This window comes from Poecilia formosa, unplaced genomic scaffold (genome assembly GCF_000485575.1).
Source record: "Poecilia formosa unplaced genomic scaffold, Poecilia_formosa-5.1.2 Scaffold40, whole genome shotgun sequence".
In the NCBI taxonomy this organism is placed as follows: Eukaryota; Metazoa; Chordata; class Actinopteri; order Cyprinodontiformes; family Poeciliidae; genus Poecilia; species Poecilia formosa.
This window is the reverse complement of record NW_006799979.1, coordinates 2,341,545-2,359,342: the sequence shown is the minus strand read 5'-3', so window position 1 is coordinate 2,359,342 and position 17,798 is coordinate 2,341,545.

The following is a 17,798-nucleotide window of genomic DNA, read 5'->3' as shown; positions in this document are numbered from 1 at the left end:
GGACCGTCGACACCTGCCAAGGCCCGCTCGGTGTGAACCCGGCAACCGTTCTGATGAGCTGGAACGGCAGACAATCACAGGAATGCCTCTTTTAATTTCCGTTGCTGATCTAGCATGTTGATCTGGAGTCTCTGGAGTTAAATTTTTTTGTAGCTTTTCCCCAGGCTACTGATTCGATTTTACTACAGAATAAAAGCTCGCTTGACAAATTAGAGGGAAGCGGGTGAATTTTATGGTCAGAAATGAGTTTATAAGCTGTGAAATGTGATTAAAATGTGCGACTTTTTCCGCCAAGCTTTCAAAGACATTTACGTCAGCGTTTATAGTGTGGATACTGTGTGAATGAAAACCTGCAGAAGTATATTTTCTATTAATGCTTTCAAAAATGATGGGAGTCTCTGTGATTGCCGTCATCGTCTGTTGTATTTTTCTGTACTGACGTTAGCGGTGTCTGAGCTTTGGACAGCGCAGGAAGACCACAGCGCGTGGTGCTTATGCATATGCCATGAGTGAAGTCTATTGTGTTTGACACGCGTTGATTGCCAGACAGCTGGCGTTGAGGATAAACTTCCCTCAAGCATCTAAATTCCCTGTTTGGCAGATTATTTTGGCTTTTTATGATTTCCTTAATACGGTGCCCTTCTGGGTTTGTCTGCAAAGCCCAGCCAGATGTATGTTTAGCACGAATTTGCCACAGAGTTCGGTTTATATGCTGCTCAGCAATGACTGATGCTCAACTGACAAAACGTCTGTCCGCCCGAAGATCGCACTGGATCCATTAGCTGGTGTTTGGACACCTGTAGGAGTCGGGGCTCGAAGGGGACGGCCGTCAACAAGGGGCTTCGGTACATCGAGAGATTATCCAAACAGTGGGACCCCGGCTAATAAAAACAAGCCCCCCTGTTTAATGCATTAGCGCTGGATTAGTATGAAGAATGGGGACCTGAAGGTCTGACTGATGCACCCTCCAGAGCTGTTTAAAGAGATCTTCTGTAAATAATTAGTGATTTATTGCAGTCTGTATTTATTAGATTGGAAACTGCAGAGTTTCCACCACTTAGAGGAGGAGAGGAAGGGAAGTAGCTTTAGCATACACACACTGAGACTGCTTTAGTCGTATGCAGAAGATGAACCGCACGCATTGAGGGAAAATATTAATGTCTCTATTTAGAACAGAAGAGAACATTGGGATTTTCTTTGTTACCTCAATAGAGAAGGTTAGGTGTACCAGCAGCAAGGTAACATGCAAATGGAGGCATACATTTTCACGCAACATAAAATAGCAATGTAAAATTAAATTCACAGTAAAAACAATACATTGTTATTATAAATAACATTGTATTTAAAGAAATATGCAGCTAAGTAGGATCAGTTAGATCTTCTAAGTTTTGTGTCCTCTTTATGAAAAACTTTAATATTCTTAATTTAGTCAGTGAAACAGCTAATTAACCAGATAGTGGTGTTTTCAGGCCTTCATTTCTGTTCATTCTAATGATTTCCCACATAACACTAATGAAACCATGACATTTGAGATCAGAAAATGACATCAGACCAACAGAAATGTCAACTCAATATAAAGTACGTTTAGTACATGCTTTTTTTTAAAAAAAAAAAAAAAGAAAAGCTTTTTTAACACATATTTCAATTTACTGAGATGTACGTGAACATGTTTTGTACTTGGAATTTCAGGTTTATTTGTAGATAATTTTCCAACATGCATAAACCATTCACAGTGTTTTTGTCTTTCAAGATGTTTTAAGAGAATAGAAGTCCACTTTGATCTTGGCTATTTTTGGATTATACTTTAGGTTCGGCCTCCAAAAGCCAACTAATCTGTATAAATACTAAATGAAGACAGCTTACCGTAGAGACCTAACTCCTGTGAGCCATATATTACACTCTTATAACCCGCAGTTGCAAACTGCAGCTAAATTATAAGCAGTTTATACCCTTTCAGTCCTCTGTGCTGTCCCTTTAAACTGAAGCACCAAATTTCAGATTGGAGAAATTTATAAATCGTTCCCACAAACTAATCATCCCCCTTTTAAAACAAATACGCAGAAAAACACGCACTTTGCGGGGAAATAATTAGGAAGAAGTTTGTTCCACAGTCTGCAGCTTTCTCAGAGTCTGCATTGTTTCCGCGCTCTACGCATACAAGCCCAGAGTACAGTGAGCGCAGTGTGCTCCCCGTAGCTGTACAGCAGCTTAACCCTGGGTGTGTGAACCAGGTCATGGGCATAAACTTCCAATTTCTCCCTGTGACATTTATTAACTCCTACAACTGCGACAGCTGCTGTATTTTTTCCTCTCCGGGCATGGAAAATTAAATCATCTAATTTCCTTTGCCCAGCCCTATTTTGTGTAAAGTTTCTTAGTGTGAGTTCAGGGAAAGATTTTAACACATTAAATAATTTATTTACACAGTTAAATTCCTCCTGTTGCAGCAGTACGGCGTAGGTGGCTCGCCACTCCGTAATCCGGTTAGAACAGCAGTTAATACAAAGGCAGTGGGTTAGCGGTTTAATCTGAAGCAAATCTGATTGTTTTTGACAATAAATGCAGAGGATATATGAGGACAGCTACATATTTAACGCCGGTACAGCTTGATAATTTGTGTATTAAAACACAACCGCTCTAAAGTCTGTATATTAAATAGATTTACTTATTTTAATATTGATAAATATCAGCTTTGCATAATATCGTAGTGGCGTCTTTAATGCTAATAACTGTTAGCGAGACACCGTAATGCCATCAGGGGATAATTGCTGGTCTCTGAGGTGCTGGGGACGCTGCTGGCAATAACTGGGAATTTGCTTCTTATTAAAAACTGCTTTGGTGACTTGGGAATAAATTCATTTTGGCCTCTTTTATATCTGCAGACAGGGAATAAACTGCTAAGGAGCATGAGAAGCCTGAGGCAAAAGTGCAGGCATACTCTGGGAATGTGTGTTTTTGGGGGGTTTTTTAATCATTATTATTGTTTATTCTGGCTCATAAACACTCATCACTTCACTTTTGAGTATTGCCTTTGCTTAAACTGCTAAGTAGCTCCGATAATGCACCTTAAATATAATTTTTTTTACGATCAGATTTAGGGTCTGCGATCGTACATCCATTTTTGATGGAGAGACCTGAACCGCCGTCCAGCTGGCTCTAAAGATCTGCTGGTTTCCTGACTACAGAGCATGCCACCGAAGTGCAACCAGCTCAAAAAATGAACATACCTCTTCAGTGAGGAAGTTGTAACAGAGCAAAGAAGACTGAGCTGGGTTTGTTTTTTTAAATTGAAGTCAAATAATACACAAGTACCTATTCCATGCTTGAATGGAGCTAAGTGAAAGTAAAATGATTTGTTGAGATATGTCTCCAAATCATTTAGGCTGCGAGAAAATGAGAGAGAGAGAGAGAGACTTTAAGCAAACAGGAAGACTGAGGAGAGAACATCAGAGCTCCTGGTTGTGATTCTTCAACCTTTGTTTAAAAAGGTTAAGGGTCTCGATTGTCCAGGGAATACACATTCAGACAGCTGTTTTAATAATGCTAGATGTGCTAGCCGAGCCAATCCCTAATAAAAAAAAAATCAGTCAACATGTCAACTCTGCACTCATTTTTTCTTTCTTTTTAAAATAGTAAAGCCTTGTTTTACAGTGACTGCTCTCTCTCATACATCACTAATGACCCTGAAAATAATCAGCTTCCTATATCTATCTAGGAGAAAATGAAACTGGCTAAAATCGGTCCTAGCATGTGAGAGCTTTACAAAAAGCAGAGATGGTAGAAAAAGGGACAAACTTCTGATTGTTGCATTTCTAGAAAAAATATTTTGTTTTTGATGTTTTAATTTTTCAGTAGCTGACAGCTGTGCACCTTGTTACTTACGTGCTCACAAGTAACCTTCAGCGATCATTTACTCTACAGTGTTTACATTCTGGTGAAAAAAGAAATCCTGGGCTCATAATTTGCATTCTCTCTTTCCGTGTACCGTACGGCACATTTGCCGTGAATTTACTCAGTGGTCTAAAGAAAAATCAGTAGATGATCTTCACCGTGAAACAAGAAAAATGGCTGGATTTACAGCGACAGTTTATTGAGGCGCTACATCTTTGCAGGAAATTTAGACTTAAAGTTTCAAGTTTAGCAAACACCTGTCAGGTTGAGTTTGTTTTGTCATTGCAGCCCAGTGAGAGTCAGCCAACCGTTTCACCCTGACAGGGCGGCGGAGTCCTTATCTCTAAAACAGCCAGCTGTAGGCTTAGCGCAGGAACAAGGCAATGGTATGCTTCATTTAGCCTCATCAACATGTTTTCTCCCTCCTAGTTTTTCTTTTTTCCCCTCTTCCTTTACCCAAACTGCTGTAGTACACAAACTGGAGGTGTGTAATTTGTTGGCGAGGCTCTTAACAGCGGAGGTGGGAGCCTCGGCCTGCGGCAGTTTGGGGACCAGACCGTGCGGTCATATCGCATTGCAGTATTGACATGAAGTCTAGTTGGAGTTGTAACAGAAAACTCTGGACGATGAGAATACATAATACATATATATATATAAAAAAAGAAGATGCATGCGAGTGATTTTTACAAAATTAAAATATCTGTGATGAAAGAAAAGAAAAAAAAACATTCAGTTGCAGAAACCAATCTCGGGAAGTGTGCTATAACAAAATCTTTTTAAACTTTATGCCTCGATTCTCATGTTACGGTGTTGCTTTACTCGCTATCAGTCATGGTGGGGTTAAGCATTGAGGATACTTCTGCAATATGAAATGGAGCCCTCTGTTTGTATTTTATCATTTTCCAGCCACCCGCTCAGAAAGGGAAGCCACAGATCTTTGAAGTACTCGGGTCAAAGCCTCATGAATGACAATGAAGAAAGATACCGTGATGATATAAATTCTTTTTTTTTTTTTTTTTACGTTTTCTCATAGTGGCTTGTGAAAATTGCACAAGCCTAAAGCTCTCCAAAAATCTCTTTTTCACTTTAGTTGATACATCGCGCCTTGCAAAAGTGTTCATACCTTATACATACTTTTTTTGTGTGTGTTTTGTCATATTACAACCAAAAACCTCAATGTATCTTATCGGTGAGCGTAAGTGATAGACTTACACCAGGATGGGGTCTGAAGATGTTCAGAGCAGAGTTGGGTTATAAAACAATGTACAACGTTCTGTAGGTCTAGTAAAGCTCAGGGTGTCATCGGACCATGGAAAAAGTTTGGCGCAGCAACAAACCGAGGAGGATGCGGCTGCCAAACTGGGTGAGGACGTGTTGATTAGAGAAGCAGCCAAAGGAGCATTAGTCCTTCATGTCTATGAAAGAATGGAGAAATGAAAGATGAGTTGGTCTGTCACAAAATCCCCCAAATTGCATCTTGTTTTTGGTTGTAATGTGGAATAGCTGAAAAGCAAACTGTGTATGCTAAGAGTATTTGCTTGCGAAACTCAGCAGTTTCTACTTGTCTGTACCTCTACTCAGTCATGCTGGGTTTAAGCAAATCAACCTCGCCTTGCATAAAACACAGCATCCATTTTTCATTGATTCTTTTCAAATAGGTAGAAACCTCATTTAATTGGCAGGATACATGCTAACCGCCAACTTTTTGTTTCCATTTAAGAACCTCATCAACACATCTCATCTCTGCCTTATAGAGAAGGTAGAAAAGTTTTTGAAAGGGTGAGAACATTTTCTTTCCTCCGCTCTGCAGCAGCTTTCTAAACTCCACCGCATGCGCGGCGACGTTTTCGTTAACCCGTTGATGTCTAACGTCGACGCGATAAAGCTCTGAGAATCCGATCGGCCTCAGGTCACCTACTGAATCCGCTTTCCCTTTTGCTTTGAGTCTGTGCGCTTAAGCGACCGGGCTCAGCAAAGGCAACTGTCTTCCACGTCGGGGGGCCAATCAAGAACAGATGGACGAGGTGATGACCCCCATCCTCTGCAGGCGAGTGCGAGAGCACAACTGCCACTCAAGATCTCAGCATGTGGATGTGTGCGAGCGCCGATCTGTGTGTCCGAGGACGACGGGAGGTTGTGTTATGACTCTGAGGGTGCCACGGCGAACAGGCTCCTCACATGAGTGACTGACACTCCTCCAACATCTGTTCCACGGAATAACACTCCCTGGTCTGTCTTCACTGACGATATCCCTGCCTACTCTCTCTCTCTCACACACACACATACACCCAGTTAGATGATCTTTTCATTTTACTGTAAAGCTGACAGGAATGGAGAAATTAGATTAGAGCAGAACAAGATACTCCACTTATGATGTGGCTCTTTGCAGGGATCTCGGCGTGGTTGACAAAGGAGCCTGCAGACGGCACCAATGCCTTTACCCTTTTCTCCTCCTTCCTCCCTCGCTGTCACCCCCTCTGCCTCCACTCCTTGCCTGACGATCGGGTTTCTCTCTGTCCATCAGCGAAGGGGAGAGGAGAAGAAGGAGGAGGAGGAGATCTGTTCTGATCAATGACAGGAAACCAGACGATAGGAAGGGAAGACATGAAACAGATAGACTCCATGACCTGCCTACCTACAGGGATACCGCAGCCACATCCCGCTTTTCCATCTATTTCACAGTCCCTTTGTTGGCTGTAAATTCATACAGAGACACGAATGGTGAAACATGGCTCAGACACCTGGCACGAACACGCGACTGACCGCAAACACGCTACGAAAACACGGACAAAGTTCCCACGCCGTCAATATCGGTGCGGCGCATCACACACGTCATCACGCACACTCGCCTGGAGGGCGGCTGATAACATTCAGAATCAGAATATATTTTCTCCATCAGCTCTATGCAAATCGCAGACATATTGCTTTCCGTCTCTGGGGGTGTGCGCAACACAAACAAATCTCCCCAAGCATACGGAATTAGAAAGGGGAGACGGAGAGGCAGATTCATTTGAATAAATTAATTTCTAGATATTTTCGCGAACGTTTTCATCCGCCGCCTTTCGCGGACGAGAAGCACCGGGGTTTATAATCTGAGCTTTGGCGGTTATTTTGGATGGTTATTACGGATCTGTTTCTCGGTATCAAATTGAACACAATTTGATCCCACAGCAGAGTTATGAGTGTAACGCTGATCAGAGAGAGGAAAAGTAAGAGGCTAAAAACTAAATCCTGTTTCCTGTGGGAAGGAAGTTTTATTTATTCCGTTCAAAACAACTGGGGAAAAAAAAAAAGATAACATGTTGAAAATACAACTTTGGTGAAGCACGTTATGGTTAGTATTCAGGAAACTTGGACACAATGGAATAATAGAGAAAATCTGAAAATCCAAAATGTCTTTTTTGTTTTGGTCGAACACAGACACATGGAATTTTGCAACTAGTGATGAAATCAATCAGTCTATCAATCTATCTATCTGAAAAGTTTTGAAAGGATTTATCAACATAAAAGCTGGAACTACAACAGGGGTGCACACACTTTTCCAAGCCACTGTGCAAATATTTTCGGACTGAAACTTGCAAAATTTTGTCACCGAGAGCATGAACTTGTATATACGACAGAACATTAATGGATTTGTGCGTTTTGATCTCTCCTCAGTGCAGAGCGCTGAGCCGCCACGCCGGCCCAGCTAACTCTTAACTCCTGTCAAAACACACAGCTTTAAATTGAATTAGGACCGCCTGCTGCAGTTCCCGCCGAGCCCAAACCAATACCTTTAACAAGATGCACCGTGATCGCAAACACACCCAGAAATTAACACACGCAATCAAAACGTCCCTCGAAATGCAGAAATACAACAAGAGGAGACCGACGTGGACGTTTGGTCCGCGATCAAACTCGGGTGGGGAAATGCTGAAACAAATCACAAGTGACAAAAATGTTGTGGCTGGTATTTAAAAATCAGCTGGGACTCAATCATGCATATGGTTCCACTGGAGAATATTTAACATCAGATGAGGCCTGTTCGAGTCCTGAAACCCTATCACTGATAATTCACCACAGCTGAAACCTCGACAAAGACACTGTCTCGGTTTCAATAACGTTGGCAGCGGTTCCTGTGAATCACTTTCGGAGGAGTTTCACAGCACTGTTTGGGCTGCTAGTTAAATCAAAACGGGTGCACCGATCGCATGTGTGGCCACAAGCTCCTTTAATTCTGCCTTGTAGGAAAATGTGAGGGAGAATCTGTGAAAGATTTAAACTGAAGCCGGACCCGGACCCTTGAACACGGCGATGACCTGAAACAGCCCGGTTAGTCCGCCGAAAGCTGGCAGAAATTAAGAACTGGAAAGGACAGGAGTCAAAGTCCAGATGTCGTACATCGTGTTGTTGACGTATTCCACATTGATTTGATCTATTTTATGTTTGTTTGTTTCTGCTTATTAATGTTTTTACATTAATCTTAATTTTTGATTGTTTCAGAAATAGTACACTATAAAACAAAGCGCTCTGTGATGGACTGGCGACCCGTTCTACGTTGTACCCGGCCTCTCGCCCAATCACTGCAGCCGCACACCAACTCTGCAAGAATAAGTAGGAACAGATAATGATTGAATGGATGGGTGACAGAAAAAAACCCTCTCTGTGTCTCTCAAATAGTGGTTGGTTGACTTATCTCTGCAACACTGCACTCATCACATCTCAGCAGAGGGAATTTTATGCGTCTCCAACAATTTTCCTTGCATCTGTGTTAAGCTTTTGTTGCTCTCCCTACCTGGTTTGGTTTCCAACAGCTTCCCTCAACTCTTACTGATTGCTGATGTCACTTTTTTTTTATTTTTAGAGGATTTATCGATCACATTACATATTTTTTCCTATTGCATGAAGTTCAATTAAGTTTTCTTGCAGAACTTAACCATATATTTTGCGTTGTCAGGTTATGTGAACTTTTGATCGTGATCATTTCAGGTTTCCTCAAGACGACTTAGTTTCTGTTATCAGGATCAATTGCAGGATCATAACTGGTGATGAGTGAAAAGAAGCTTTTTGTTTCATCCTTTATGTTCGTATTGTTTGATGAATAAGCAAAGATTCAGCAATTTGTACTGTGTATGGAAAATTATGAGCAAAACACAAATCCTTGCACATTGTCATAGCAACATTTCAATTACAATACAGTTTAAAATCGGTTTGCTTACATAGAGCCAATTCACACACACACAAAAAATCAGTAAAATTGAATTTTACAGACAGATTTCAAGTCAAAAAGATCCATTCACACTGAGATATCAAGCTCAATTTAAATTAAGTTCAATAAATTTCATTAAGCTCAATTTATTATGTTGGTTTCAAAGTTTCCTATTCAATGGAAACCCCCGCAGCGGATTACATCGAGTCACTGACTTGGAGCATTAACTCTGTGCTCTGTAAATCTCCCTCATCCTCAGCATGCATGTTACGACAGTGGAGATGAAAACTCTCCTCTAACAGGAAGAAATCTCCAGCAGAACCTGGCTCAATGTGAACAGATTTCAGGTCGGGTTTGAGTCGGGCTCAGGCTGTAAATATACAGAGCACACACACACAAAACAAGAAAGCAGTGATTCATGAGTACTTTCTGTGTTAAGTAAAGTTCGTCACAGTGAAAGCTCAGCCAGTAGTTTGTCTAGGAGAGAGACGGTGTTAAACACGAGAAAACAACAGCAGTTAATAGCAAATTGGAAAGAGGCGGGACAATGCAGCAGAGTGAGAGAAGAGGCCATTATGTCCTCCAGCAGTGGCACTTCCTAAAAGCTTCAGCATCCAAAACGTTTAGATGTTGACCGAATGGAGCAGGTCTGATTGTAAGCATGCTTCATCGACCCGCTCTCTGGCTGCATTTATGCAGCGCAGGTGTCAATGTTCTGCGTTTCATCAAAATATTCTCCAAGAATTTTTCCTTTGTGTCACTGGCAGTTCAAGCTGCTCAATTAGAAATCATGTTAAAGCAATATTACTGAAGCAAAGGGGCCATTAATCATCAGTTTGACAAGAGCTCTGGAAACCGTTGGCAACAAATATGAACCGTGTTTCTAACCCTTCCTCCATTTGCGTTGTCGATACTCTGGCAGATAATGAAGGCCTTGATGCCTGGACAAACTTATTCTATTCACCATCAACTCTAGTAACATTATTTAGCTGTAATGCAAGTATCTGCTTTCATATGCTTGGTTAGCAATTAGCAATTAGCCGCCTGCTGGACAGGCCAATGAAGCCTTCCTTGGGTGTGTTCAGCAGAAAACTTTCTAATATTTACTCACTGGTTTAAAATATATAATCTTAAGATGATGTTGGACTAAATTCTCAAACGTAATAAGCTCGTTGTTGTTTTGGCTCAGCGTTAGTGTGTATTACTTAACACATTATTCATGACGGTTTGTATCAGCCACATAAATTTATAAATGAGGTGTTCTGGTCTGGCTCTCACAAATGAGATTTAAATAGCGTGCAGAACTCAACCTTTGCTTGGGGACTGAGCAAAAGGTTACTGAAGTTCACGCATTGCGTGTGCATGCGTGTGTGCATGTGTGTGTGTGCACATAGTGAGTATTGAGCAAGGGCCACTGCAGTGCAACCCAACACCAGCTCTTTGTGTGTGCACCACAGTCTGCTAACCAGGGTGCCTCAATCTTGTCCCAATTCATGACTTTGGTTTCAAACACGCAGCTCAGGAAAATTACATAAAGTTTACCTGTTTAAATATTGATCATTTGATAAACGTCTCTTTATTTATTTATTTATTGCTTGTTCACACTGCGTCTCTTTTTACTTCCTTTTAATATTATAACTAGAATTTTTTTTTTTTTTTTTCCATGTTTGTAAGTTTTACTTTTTCCGGCTTAAATGCGTAATTTAAGCAGAGTTGGAAGCCGTATTGCAGGTAATAACTAAAATAAAACTCTGATATTTAAGGAGTTTGTGACTCTAAAAATATCAGGATGTAAAACAATTTTTAAACGTTTCCTTGAAAATATAAAAGACACATTTTGCCCTGGTTTTCGAGGAAAAAATTTGATTGAAATCGGAGACACACTTGCGTTCGCCACGTTTCCCATAAAAATCTCGTATCGGGCCTCCGCTCTGTCCGTTTGTATAAACTTGTGTTCCCGTTCCTCTTGAGACACGATAATTGTTTGTTGTGATATAGCAATGAAGCCCTCAGGCTCTCTTAAGCTAATCAGCCTCTCTTCCTCTCTCTCTCTGCAGATAGATCGGTTGACAGAGCTTCAGGCAGAACAGCGCACTGAAGCACGGCGGCCTTCGCCAGCCGTCACACACATTCCCTGCCGCCGCCGCTCTGGCCAAGCACACTAAACACGCAGCCAGCCTGTCAATCAGCAAACCCGACTCTCCCATTCCAGAGTCCAGCTGCTGTGACTTGTCGTCCCTCTGGTGACGAAACAACGGCAACGTTTTGAGGTCACGGCTGCAACCTGCGTTTCTGTCAAACGATATTAGAAGAGATTCAGAGAAGCTGTTTTACGAGTGAACTTGAAGGGGTCGCCTCAACTTATTTATGTTTTTATGTTGATGTTACTTTCTGAGAGACAACCCAAAAACTGAGGTTTACATATGTAAAAATGTAAAAAAAAAATAATAATAATTTTTATTCTGGTTATTGTGATGATTGATGCATATTTTAAACCAAAGGACCCATTTTAAGACATTATTGAACCAATTTAAAATATAAATCACAAAAAAAAGCTTAGAGAGTCCTATTTTTTCAAATTATCTTAAATTTATTTAATTTTTTCATATATAACATTGAATGTAATTTTTGTCTTTGCACACCTTACACTGACGTCAACACAAACTCATACACTCCACAAACTCTCTAAGCCGAATGGAAAACTGTATCTGTGACATCTTTCCTAGTTCATCCTGTCACTTTTTTTTTATTTTTTGCATCTGGTATTGTGCCAGATATTTTGCACAGTGGAACTTTTCAATTTTATACGACTACATGGTGCAGCTCACATCGCTTTGACGCAGACTAAAAAAAAAAAAAAAAAAATGAAATCAATCCATCAATTAATGAGTCAATCAATCAATTAGTTTATATTTGGAGTGATTATTAATTGTATTTGGTGTGTGTTTGTGTGTGTGTGTGAGCAGATAAAGCAAAAGCTAAAGAAAAACACCACTGGTTTTAATTAACTTTCAGTGAGGATCTGGGACTGAAGGGGAGTGTGTCTGCATGTACATGTGCAATTCTCACTTGTGTAATGATGATGATTAGTTAATTGCAGGCAGCTTGCCGTTGCTATGCAGAGCTTATCCTCGCTCATTTATTCACTCACCGCACGCGCGTTTGTGTGTGTGTGTGTCTGTGTGTTTCATCGGGTGTGGTGCAAAGGGAGTGGCCTCGAGTGACCGTAAGAGGCATGTAATATGTTTAAACAGAACAAAGTAGTGTTTGGAGAATTGGTAATTGCTTACATCCCTCTCTGACCGTTGGGACGTTGTCCAGATCTCTGCCTACTTCACCTCTTACGTACACTGTTGCACGTCTGCGCGGAAAGCGTGTGCACACTGACAAATTTGCGGATACACAAGAACAAGTACATTGTTTGGCTCATATTGATCATTTATTTTTTATGAGCGCGTCTAAATTACGTTTTCTAAAGAACAAATTGTGCTTTAACGGAAAAATTATGGTGTAATGATTTTTTTTTTTGATCTTGGTGTTCTTCCTTTTATTTGTAAGTGTTGGACTCAATCGATCCTTTACAAGTGAAAGTTAGGATGCCATTATGTTTAATATTAATTTTATTTTTTTTTGTGTGATTACAAGAAACTGCAGTTGATTCTTGCTCTTTACCAAAGCTGCAAAGAAACACTAGTTTTACCATGTTTAAACCAATAAGCAATTTATTATTGTTACTATTATTTATTTTGCCTTCTGGTGACCTTTCTAGATGTCATGGGCGTCGGTCATGAGAACAGGCAGCCATCGGCATATTCCGGGATTTGCAGTGAACATTTTTACAAGGTAAGAAGATTAACACTTATGTACTTTATAAGTAAGTAAACATAGTAAAAATTTAATCAAGTATTGCATCGAGGAGAAGGTACACAGGCCTAATCATTAGCGACAATGGAGTGAATGCCCCTCTATCGTGTAGCGTACCATCCATCCATCCATTTTCTGAACACCCTTGTCCCTCAGTGGGGTCGGGAGTGTAGCGTACCACGTAAGAAAAAAAAACAGGTAAGCATATAAACTTTTTGTACGATTTTAAGTCTGCTCCTGTGTTGGGGGGGGAAACTCTTTATGACAGAGCGGCATAAATTATGTGGCGTGAATCCAGGCAAATCGACAGACACTTCAGGAGGGAGAAGGTACGAGTCGGTTTCCAAGCTAGCTATTTCAAATTTTTGTAAATACCGCCGTCGATGAGCTTTAACCAGGTGAGCTGGATTAGCTTGACTTCAATAAGTAGCAGCTGTGGCTGCTGGCAAAAACAACTTATGTGAACAACTACAGTCGCTCCGTTCCCGCCCCTGACTCCCAAAGTCCGTCACGGCGCCTCAACATGACAAAGTGATGTAGCTGCAAACCGTTCAATCCAAATCACTGTGGTACAAAAAGACTGCATGTATTGAGTGTAACAACGATTGCTCTGATTTGATTTTAAAGTAATTACTACACAACTAAAATTTGATTTCATATCAAAATACCGTAAATAGTATCTAGTTTGTCATAGTTGCTGTTATTTCGCACCACAACCCATCATCCCGTTTGGTTCTCTCCCCTCAGATTTTTTTTCAACATGTCATGCCAAAAATGAAAGAAGGTAAACTAAAATGCAAAGGCATGCCCCCCACCCCTTTAAAGAAAATCAGCCACACACATCAATTCATCCAGACCAAGTCTTATTTTTGAGCTTTAAGGATGGATTACGAAAAAGATTCCAGATTCATCGTCTTTAGCTTAACAATGGGGAAAATTAAGTAACAGAAATAAAAATAAACAGCTACACATCTCGAAGACATGCGTTTTTGTGCAAACTGGTCAATGTCGTTTAAAGCCGCATTCCCTCGAATGTGTATGTTTTGGGTGAGAAGGTCACAGGTGGCGCCAAACTTCGGCTCAAACTGAGTGCTTGACTTGGAATCTTTTTTTTTTTTCTTCTAAACCTTAAATTCTTCTCCGTTTCACCGTTTCTAGCACTTAGTGCGAGTCAGACATCTCGATGTGACCACAGTACCGCATTCTGCGTAAGAGGACCGTTTTCACACTCATAATATTTACTCTGATAATGTTTTCATCGCTGCACGGCAAAGACCAGATCAGATGGACCCCATTCTCTAATGGCCAAACACACGGCCGCTTCTAGGTTCTTACCTTTTTACCCCTGAATCAATAAAAGACACTCTTTCTTCCACTGTTTTTTTTTCTTCCTTTTCGCAGCCAGTGTGTGTTGTTCACTCGTCACATGCTTGCTGCCCTCTTAAAGCCAATCGTTTTTGAGCATTTCAAGGAAATGGACATGAAAATATACAGAATTTGCTGTAATTATACGTGAAGGTTTATTTAAGTTTGAGGAAAGCGTGAAGGAAAAAAAACACAGGCAGACAGAAATCCAGATGAGGGGGCTTGTATGCCTGTTGCGGAGAGCAGGTTAAACCTCTCTCTCTCTCTCTCTCTCTGTGTGTGTGTGTCTTTATTTCACATTGTGGGCTGATGATGTTGTCTGGGCCAATCTACCAGAGTGAATGGTTTGAATTTACTAGCCCGCGACACTCAAATTGTCCTAATCACTAAGTAAATAGATACTTCCCCAAGCTATCAGAGCACACACGCTGACAAAACTGCCTGCGGAGGGGAGGAAGGGGGGGTGAAAGAAAGAGAAGACTTTCACTGTTAATTGTTGTTTTCCTTCTTATACCAACCTAAAAACACTGTGCAATTATTCATAAGTGCCACTTTGATTCGGGGAGAATTTGTTTGAAAGAGGCTTAAGGTGTTTCACTCGAGTTATTCACGTACAGAGTCTGGATTATGCAGAGAGGGGTCTCTCGCCCCGCAGCATTTTCAGTTAAATTAAAGCTGAGAGTCGGGCCTTGGATAGAATTACACACCTTGTGCCCTTTTCTGAATGACTTGCTTCTAATCTAACCCAATCTGGCTTTCTGCGAACCTTATGGTGCTATATTTCTTTACATGCGTCGGGTCTTAAGGGAGGATAACAACTGATGAAGATAATCCACTCAAATGAATTAGATTTGTTAAAAAATATGCTTTTAGCTCAAGTGGAGCCACTAGCTCCGGTAAACATTTAATTAAAGTTTACAGAAGATAATGCCCTGAAACGTGAGTCTATCTTGATGTGAGAAGGGGCAACCAGAGGTGCATGTCGACGTGTTTTGGAGGAATAGGTCTCTGCTCAGAGGTATTTGTGACACATTAGGTTCACGTGGAAACACAAAAACGGCTAAATTTGTTAGTTCATCACATTTTCAGAGTCAACCTTTTGGGATTTTTACATGCGTAAGGTTTCAAAAATATGCAGCTGAGGTCAGATGTTTACATACAGCATATAAAAAGACATGTTTTCCTCGCCGTCTGACATTGAATCCACCTGCACCTTTCCTGTTTTTGGTCAGAATTACCAAAAATTTTACCATTTGCTAAAAGCTAAAACATATTATGCCAGAAGATCTTGTAAAAATATTTATCTATTTTCTTTTTTTTTTAATTTATTTTACAAATCCATAAGTTTGTCATCAAATTACTTTTTAAACTAAACTATGTGCCAAATGTTGTGGTTCTGTATCGACAAGCTTCTCAAAAATAGTTTGCAGAACTTTGGCCCATTCTCTTCGTTGAACTGGTGTAACTGGGTAAAGTTTATGGACCATCTCATCCCTCGCTCCTTTTCAACTCCATGAAATTAAGATCTGAGCTTTCCGCCTGCAACTCCAAAAGATTGACTTCTTGTTGTTCTGAAGCCACTTTGTAGAGCCATTTTTATTTTGGACAACCCATGTGTCTAAACTTTAATACCTGGTTGATGTCTTTAGTTGTTGCTTCGGTGTCATTACGTAACGATGCCATCTAATTTGTGCAGTGTCCCAGTTTCTTCAGCAGCAAAAAAAACATTTTAAAAAAATTATGCTGCCACCATTTTAAGCTTCCCTCATCCATAACATGGGTCATTACAGCCAAAAGGTTTCAGTTTTAGTTCCTCCAGAAATGAACATCTTTGAGTTTTTGTGCATTTGCAAACCGTAGTCTGGCTTTTAAAGTTGTTTTCAGGGTAATTAATGGCTTCTTCCTCTCTGACTGGCCTTTCAGCGCCATGATGGTACTGCGCAATTGTTTCACTGTGGATAATAAGTTTTGGCCAACATCTTTATACGGACTTTTACTGTCAGTCTGGAGTTGACAGTCGTGCCTTCAGGCATCTTGTTAAATGATTGGAAGGATGAGCCAGACTTGCACAATTCTCTTCCTGATTCCACACCTATTTCTTTTTATGTTGGCATGACGTCACATCAACAGGTGTGCCTCGGATTTGTTCAAATTATGCAAGCTAAACAGTTTACAATTGTCTTCAAATTGACATAAGAATCTTAGTGTGTGTAAACATGTGACTAAAGAAAGAAATATATTTTTTTCCTTCTAACTACCGTGACATTTATCCACTATAAATAATTAGGGTAATTCTAACAGACATGAAGCAGGACATGTTTTGTCTGATTCAGTGTCACACAAGTGAGAAAAATGGCTCTTTTTTTTCTTTCGTACAGCGTATGTGAATATCTGGTTTCGACTGTAATCACTTAAAAATAAGCAGGAGCGAAACGCCACACATTGTGCGCTGCCAGCTAATTAACTGTATCTACCTCCAATCAACGCTGCCTTCTGTTTACAAAGCAGCTGAAAAATCTTTTAGTCGCCCACAAAAACCCCCCACAAAAAAAAACAACAAAAAAACCATATCAACAGAATAATTGATGACGGAAATCAAGGCACACAGCAGTCTGCTTATAGTTCGCCCGTGATTTCGACATTAGTACGAAGCTCGGGCCAAGTCGGCAACCCTACACCGGGGTATAGAGTGTCTGTCATGCCTGGTTTACCCTGGACCCACGTCTGGAACAGGAGCTGCGAGGATACAGTGACAGGGAGCGGACCGAAACGCCCGAGAGAAGCATGCGACGCACAGCAGGGGGAGAAAAATTACAAAATAATCTCATAAACAAATGTGCAAATCCACTTTTTGTCAAACTTTTCGAAAGGAACAAGTATGGCCTTTCGGTGTTGGATTTATTTATTTATTTTTTATGATCTGAAGTGAGTGTGAAGCATGTGCTAACATGGATTAATGTAAATGAAAAGCCTCAGGAAAATCTCACCATGCTGGTTGTATTCACTTGAAGAAGCTTTTAGAAAACTCACTTTCTAAAAATTGTCTTTTTTTTTTTTAAACCAGATATACCATATTCCAAATATTTCTAAAAAATCAAACCAATTTTTTTTAGAAGGTATTTCTCAAAAACAATGTCAACAAACTTGTTTTTGACAGCAAAAACACATTTTTGTTGTGTTTTAGATGACAAAAAATGAAAGATGTCTCATTTAAATTTCCTATAAGACAAGCTGCATTTAATTGCTCTTCGTCAAAAATAAATATCCAGTTCAGTGTTTTAAAAATGAGTTCGCTGGCTTCCAAATACGCCCCATACTCCCCCCAAAAGCTCTTCCCTCAGTTTTTGATACCACCTATCCCGATGAAGCCCTTCATTAATTACCCCATAGATGAGCAGCTATTTAAGGATTCTGAAAAAAAAAAAAGTACTCAGTCGTCTAGACACCGGTGTATCAGATGTCCACTTAATGTGGCTTATAGGAGCTCCCA